We start from the raw sequence: 7,919 nt of genomic DNA on the forward strand, positions 1-7,919 counted from the left end.
TCACAGCCTGCCAAATTCCCAATCAAGAGGAAGTTATCTGGTCATTGCAAAGTTTCAAAGAGTTGCAAAGTTGAGGGAAGGGTCAAAAGAGAACAAGAAAACAAGAATCTAAATGACATCACTCAAGCTGTGGTAAAAGGTAAAAGTAAAAGTTTATGGTAAAAGGTAAGTGGCATTCTTGTTTGGCATGCAAAAACAATATGCTGTTGCTAGTGGAAACTTCAGATGCGTGACTTGTTCTCATTTTATTGCCACCAGAGCCAAATGTGCACTTTGTATTGTTACATACCGTTGCCATTACCCAACATTTAAAAACAGTTTAAGTTATTAAACCACCCTGCACCTGCCTCTGCCTGCAGCAACACCACTGACTGGGGGAAAGGGAGAGAGAATATCCCAGATATTCCATTCTCCCATATGGTTGCCCTATGACTAAGTGCCTTGCAATTGGGATCACCTTGTAATCCTTACTTCCTTACTCCTAGAAGCACCAGAAAATTCTCTACATTACTGGAACCAAAAGCAAATTAGGACAAGCCAAGAGCTTGGTCCAGTTGTTCAAGATGCTTGACTTTCCCCCACAACAACTGGCAGACTCATTTCCTGGAAAACCTCAAGCAAACTAGATGTAATTGCAAGCTGGAAATAGCACCTCTGGGTGAGATGCCAAACAGTGGTTTAATACTTGACTAATCAATGAAAACCCCAGTTTAATTTGATAGAAATCAAAATTATATTCTGACTGACTCGTAATTCCCTTAATATTTCTCCCTTGTATCTTCTAGAGACTAACTGGGCAGGCCCCTGAAACTTAAAAGATCTAGACTTCGAAAAGCTTAAACAGGAGGATGAAGAGCGATATATAACGAATATAAACTAAATAGTGATTCTCAAGAGGAGTCTTCAAAGTTATGGCACTGTAACAAGTCTAAGATCAACCCAAGAAGTCTGTGAAACTGGCCCGGCAAGCTTAGATTGATATTGCTTTATGTGTGTGCAGCTCTTAATTCTGAACTCCATTCTTGGAGAAACCTAAGGTGTGCACGGAAGTTGGGTTTTTTCACCATTTAAAGCACTTTATTGCCTTGATTTTTTAAACTGAAGTGCACATCTTACAACACTTTAAATGGGTATAGTTCTTTAACCCCTGTTAAATGAGGTATTAAATTTTGAAGTAACCTACAGCACTTTAAATAACTTCTGTACACTGGTCAAATTTCTGACCACTCACCACCATATACTGTACTTCTGTTATGTTTAAAATGTGCTGTAACTTTATAATGCTATAAAAAGTGATCTAAATTACAGTACTGTAAAACATGTATGGAGCACTTCTGTACACACCTCTACTGCCAAATTTATCTCAGGTACAATGGTGAATCTTGTGGAAGTTTTAAAGATACAGTGGATTTTACCTGGAACAGAAGTTGTAGCAGAGATGATTTCAGAGGGTGATACCAGGTAGCTCCATGTGTTTGGAGAATTTCAGAATAGCTCCAAGCACTCACTGTACTTCATGGCTGCAAGCAGCAGCAAAGAGCACACAGCACTTCTAATAAAGATCCAAGTTGTTGCAAATGGAGTCACTTTATTACTGCACAGAGCTCTGTGCATGAAACAACTCACCTCTTGTGAGCAGACTATGGCCGAGGGGGCATATGGGAGCAGAATAACAATGGGCAGCACCCAACAGGGGTTTGCTTTGGAAGGTGGAGTGGGCAACAAGGGAAGGCCAGATCTCTTCACTATCGCCTCCCACCACCCCTCTTCAGCTTCACTCGGGTCCCAACATTTCCCCCCCCAACCCACATTGCCAAAGTTGGTGGTGGTGGCCTCCAGCACCCCACGTGATCTCCAGTTCTTGCCACTCCCTGGTTGGGAGGTGGACTGGGGTTTTTGTGTGAGCATCTGCTCCTCCCCATTCCTCTCCTGGTGCCCAAGGCTGCAAGGTTCATGCTGCATGCCAGGGCTAGGGCTTGGGCATAGCTCCCTCCCCTCCCTTTAGCATGCGCTGCGTGCGGCCAGGATGGCACCTTCCATCAGAGTGGGTGGGCTGTCATGTGATGCTAGAGCCATTGCAGAGGCTCTGCCACCCCCTGAGGCCCGTGGTGGGTAGCTCCAGCCTTTCTTGTCCTGTCATACGTTATATGTATCATGCAGCTGACTAGTTAATGGTGCAATAAACTTAGACTGGCCACAGTGCAAAGTAAGAGGGGCCACAAGTGAAAAGTAATGATTGCACCATTAAGTAGTGAGTCTGGCGGTACATTTAGAAGGGCCACACAAGCAAAGTAATGCTCACAGGATTAAAAATGACTGTCCAGATAGGAAGAGAGCCACCCAGTTACAACCGTAGTGACTGAAAACATAGAACAGCTCTAGAGCTGATTTCTTTCCAGCTTAAAAGGGAACGTGTTGGGGAGAGAGGGTCCTCATGACCTCTTGCTCTGCTCTGGGCTCACTGAGCTTTTGGCAATACAAGACTTGCTCTGGTGTTTTTTCCATGGTCAAAAAAAATGAGTGAAAGCCAAAAGCCAGCATTGTCCAAGGGGGTGTTTGATTCTAATGAGGTTGAGAAGCACCCATGTAGGCTGAAGAAACAGGCATATAGGGCAACAGGGTGACAGCAGCCCTTGACACACACCTAGATACAGTGGGAGTCCGGTGGTGCATACTGGGGACAGAGCTGCAGCAGATGGCAGTATTTCTGCCTTTGGCATTTTCTTTGCTGGGTTATTCATTCTGTTCCCTAGACCAGTGGTCTCCAAAGTGGGGTGTGCACACTCCAGGGTGTGCACAAGATGATCCATTGAGATGCGGGAAGAAAATATTAGAACTTCTATTTCTATAAATGTACATATATTGGGGGTGCGTGCTCAAAATTTTTTTTTACTGATAGGGGTGCACGAATATAAATATACATATATTGGGGATGCGTGTTCAAAAATTTTTTACTGATAGGGGTGCGCAATCAAAAAAGTTTGGAGACTGCTGCCCTAGACAAACAATATATTCACATGAGCCTCAGTTATGTCTGCATATGCACCAGTTGAAAATTTCGCTGAAACCTAAGAGCAGGTGCCCGCACAGCTATACCAGGTGGCTGTGCGGTATGTGGTGCTACAAGTGACAGCCTCCTGTCTAGGACAGAAGTGGCTGGTGGGCAGGCAGGAAAATGGGGAAAGTGGCAGTGGGAGGTGGAAAGGAAGCAAGTGGGCGTGTGGGAGCACAGGGCAGCAGGAGCACCGGGCATGGGCTGGCAGGGACCTATGGAGCTGGGCTAGGCTGTGCCAGCAGGGAGAGAGCGGAGCTGGCCTGGCTCTATAGAGCCCCTGCTGGCCAGGACCCCACGCTTTTGCCGCCCCACTCTATGCCCCGCTGATGCTGGCCCTGGGGCACCAGCACAGGCCCCGCACTCCTATCTGGCTGTTATTGCGCTCCCTTGTGGCTGCTTACTCCCCATCTCCCCTGCCCCAGGCCCATGGTACAGGTGGGAATCAGCGTTCATAGCCCTGACCCTGCTCGCACATCTGGGCTGAGCAGCAGCAGTGCAGGATGCACTGCTGCTCAGTGTGGGGGGAAAGTGGCCCCTCCCCCTCCTGCTGCTGCCACTTCCTGGTGCAGCTTCCCGAAGCCCGCATGGGGCTGCCCTGCAGGACAGTGGTGACAGCACAGAGCAAATACAGGGCAGCCCCACGTGGGCTCCAAGCAGCTGCACCAGCAAGCACTGGCAGCAGGAGGGGGAGAAGCCGCTTTTACTCCATGCAGAGCAACAGGTTCTATCCCATGCTACTGCTGCTGAGCCTAGACCCCAGTGCCCATCCTGGGCTCGCCTGTCCAGGCTGGGCAGAAACTGCTGCTCAGTGCAGGGGAAAGCAGCTCCTCCCCCTCACTGCCACTGGACAGTTTTTGGTGTGGCCACCTGGAGCTCACGCCATGCTGTGCTGCTCTGTGGCTCCATTGCTGCTGCCTCTGGGCTGCTCAGCATGGCAGCAGTAACAGTGAGGAGTAGTTGCAGAGCAGCCTGGAGCCAGCGCAGGGCATGCAGGGTCATGGCTGCCATGCTGGTCCCTGCCACTACCACTGCATGCCCAGGACATACCTGGCCAGGCAGTGCAGAGCAGACGCGGTGTGGACTGGGGCTGTGCGCAGTTGGTGGTTGTGGGGAGGTGCTGCAGGGCACTCGGGCTTTGGGCTGTTGTGGGCTGGGGGTGGGTGCTGTTGTGGGCTCAGGGGGACATGTGCAGTGGGGGTTCCCATGCACACCCCACATACCCTCAAGCCCTTCCCACAAAACCCACAGACACACCCTCCCCATCACACACCCCGCAAACACTATACACCCACACATCCCCACAAACTCCTCATACACACACACTTCCCCACAAACCCCACATCCACCCACACCCCCAACATCCCTGAACACCCCACACAATATACAAGAGTAAGACTGCATTTTGACCTATTACTAGTGTTCCACATTGTTGGTTTTTACCGATTTTCACTGATAAATTCTCCAATTCTTTTTTAAGTCACTCATTTTTTTACTGATTTACATGCATTTTTTAGTTCAAATCCCTGTTAACCAGCATGAGTGGGGAAAGGCTCATTCCCCACTCATGCCAGTTAACAGGGATTTGAACTGAAAAATGGGTGATGCTGGTAAGCTAAAAGTGCCACTGTGCCAGTTACCTGAGGCACAGGTTTCCAGTCGGATGCAGGGGCTGGGGGAGGGTGGCTGGAGTCACTGCCTGGGTGCCGGGCCATGGGAATCACTCCTGGGGCGGGTGGTCCAAACTGCACCCCAGAGGCTCCAGCTTTGGCTCTGCCACCCCACCCTGTGCCCTGCACCCACTAACAGCTCCTGCTGGTTTGCTCCCTGCTGCAGCCCCAAGAGCAGCTGAAAGCCATGCTGCACCCCTCCCCTAATCCCAGCCTTATTCCCTCCCTCTCTCACTGCCAATTTAAACTGATTTTTTTTTTCATTTTATCTAGATTTCATCCTGGTTTTTATGTTTCAAAGATAAACCCTGAAAAATTCCCAGATTTTTTTTTTTAATAAAAACTGAGAATGAAGAACACTGCCTACTATGCAATCACTTCTACATATACAGCACAAACACACACAAATCAGGACAAAAATATATTTTTAATTAAATTAAAAAATATTATTATGGGTGTTTGATTTTTAGTATATAGGGGTTTTTTCCCCCTGTTCTAAGATGGCAAACCCTCTTCCCCAAAGGAGTACTTCCAGGGGCAAGGGGAGGGACTTCTGGTGGCAAAGGGTAGGGGTGGGACTTCCAGTCCCAAAAAGTGACCATGGGGCAGGGGGGGAGGGGAGTTTCTGACTTGCCTCTGTCTCCTCCTCGTGTCTCTGTCCTTTAGTCTTGCCTCTCCTGCCTACCACAGGCTAATCCTAATGTCCCACCCCTTCTAGGATACAAACATGGCCCCATGTACCCCTTCTTGTTGAGCAGCAGCACAGAGAACATTGTTTATGGTTATATAAAATCACGGCTACAGAAAAAAATGGTGACCTGTTTTGCTGTCTTTTTCATAGCCAGACTAGTTGAAAATAACTGTGTATTTAGAAGTAAAAACAATCAAAATAGGAGTACATAATTAGTCCTGGATTGTCGTGACTACCACAGAACGTCAACCATTTTTAATTATGATACTAGGCTGACCTTAACCAGAGCTATACTTAGTTGCCCGCATTTTTTTTAATTCATCCATACCAATTTAGTTACCTTCAGATGGCAGCCCTACATGCCAGAATTGATTTTAAAGTCCCTGGTTGTAGCCCTTACTATATTTAAGGCCTGAGTGATAGTTGCCCTAGGCCCTCTATGCAAGTGTAACCAATGCAAAAAGCCCACAGAGCAATTGTGCTCCCCAGTGGAGATTACCACTGACACTGTAAACCTTAGGGAAATGGCACTGCGCCTGCCTGCAGGAGGGAAGAAAAGACCATTCCCATGCTCCAATAATCTTTGCCGTCAAATTGGGGAAACTTGCAGGTACCAGGGTACAACTATAGCTGCTCTAATATGCTACAGGAGATTGAGCTGGCCCTAGCAGTCTCAGAATAGAGGAGGCCCAAGACATCCTGTAGGATAATGCTGACACAAAGACACAGTCCTCTCCTCAGGGCCTTCTTGTGATTAAATTAAACTCCTGTGGCAGGGAAATAAAGGCTTAGACACATATACAACATTAAGCAGTAGCCAGATATCCTTTTTTAATCATTAGGTGCCCAAATCCTTGCACAAACTTTATGAAGACTAACAGGGAAATAAACCATTCAAAAGTCCTCATGTACAGACTTCCAGTCTTCCTAAGACACATACTTTCATACAGCCACCAGACAACAGTGCAGAGAAGAATTCCCTCATTTTATCCATCAACCAGTAAAGATAAAGCCCCTGATCCTGCAAAAGCCCTCTAGGACAGGGTTTGGAAATCTATAGATCCAATTTGCCAAGTGATTTTATCTAGCCTGAAAAGCTGGGATATCAGCAGCAAGGGATGGTGGTACCTGGGGACAGCAATGACCAGGTTAGAAGTGGTGGCCCCCCTTCAGACTTAAATCTGTTAATATGGTCCACTGCTCCTAAAAGGCTGCCACTTCTACTCTAGGTTAAATTTTTCATGTCCTGTTCTACATCCCTTTTTCAAAAGTGCTTTACACATTTAGGATTTTACATCCTACTGAAAGTCAATGGGATTTAGATTTCTAGATCAATGCTAAGAACTTTTGAAAATGTTACCCCTTGTCTCAGTTGCTCAGATTAAGATAAACTATACTAATTTTAAATAAAATATTTCCATGGCAGTGAGTGGGAAGTGGAATGGTGTCTTTGTAATCCCTTTCCTCTTGCTCTTTTGTTGTATCACAAGTCAAACCTAACACCCTGAGGTGCAGCTGCTTCATTTTAAGTGCTCAAATTGTGCCATTTACTTTAAAAAGAGAGGATTTGTTAAAGTTAAGCACGTGCATAAGTATCTGCAAGACTGTGGCCTATTTCCTACAATGATAACCTACACTCTAAATCTAACTGATTTTATAAGTTACAGCACTAAATTGGAATAGATAAGCTAGTACACTGCTCTCAGTGCTATACTTTATCTGGTAGCCATAGCTTCCACTCCATACCCTGGATACCTGAACTAATGCTATCATCACCCCTGAACCTATTTGTCCCTTGCCAGAAATAACTACATTGTTTCAAAGGCAAGCATCCATTTGACAATGATCCACCATATTTTCTTTATTTAAACAAGAAAATGTAAGCAGCAGTTCAGGCCTGCTGTACACTTTAAAGTACATACTTGTTTTTTCTTGGGAACAAATATTTTTTTCTAGGAAGTAGCTTAAATGCTTTGGGCAAAGGCACTCTGCAGGATTCCTTCCTCCAGGCTTCCTCCAGTGCACTGTAAAGATCCCTAGCTATTACTGGAATGGTAAGCCATATTCATCATTGCTGTGAGTAGTCTTCCAGCTCCACACATCCATGTGCTTATACATTTTTTTATTCCAAACCTCATTCCAGTGATACCACCCTTCACCTCGGCATGCATGTTCCAGTAATAACAACTATTGTTGAAAAGTGGCCACAGATTGCACATGCTTTTTTTGGCTTGCCCCACTTAATGTGCTGTACAGCAGATTATCAGAAGTGCTGAGCACTAACAAGCCAAACACAAACAGTAGCCTCTCAAAGCCCTATAAGGAAGCACCCAAATCCAGCAACCTACATTATCTGTGGCCACTTCTGAAAATGTTGGCCTTGGGCTCCTAAACAATTTTTGCCTTAAAAGTGTCATGGTAGATATCCACTTTCTCTCTAAAATCTTGTTTTCATCCTTCATTCACCAAAAGCTTGATACATATTTAAAACAGGATTCTTCTGATC

This window comes from Crocodylus siamensis, chromosome 3 (assembly GCF_052110815.1).
Source record: "Crocodylus siamensis isolate JL-2025a chromosome 3, ASM5211081v1, whole genome shotgun sequence".
Lineage (NCBI taxonomy): Eukaryota > Metazoa > Chordata > Crocodylia > Crocodylidae > Crocodylus > Crocodylus siamensis.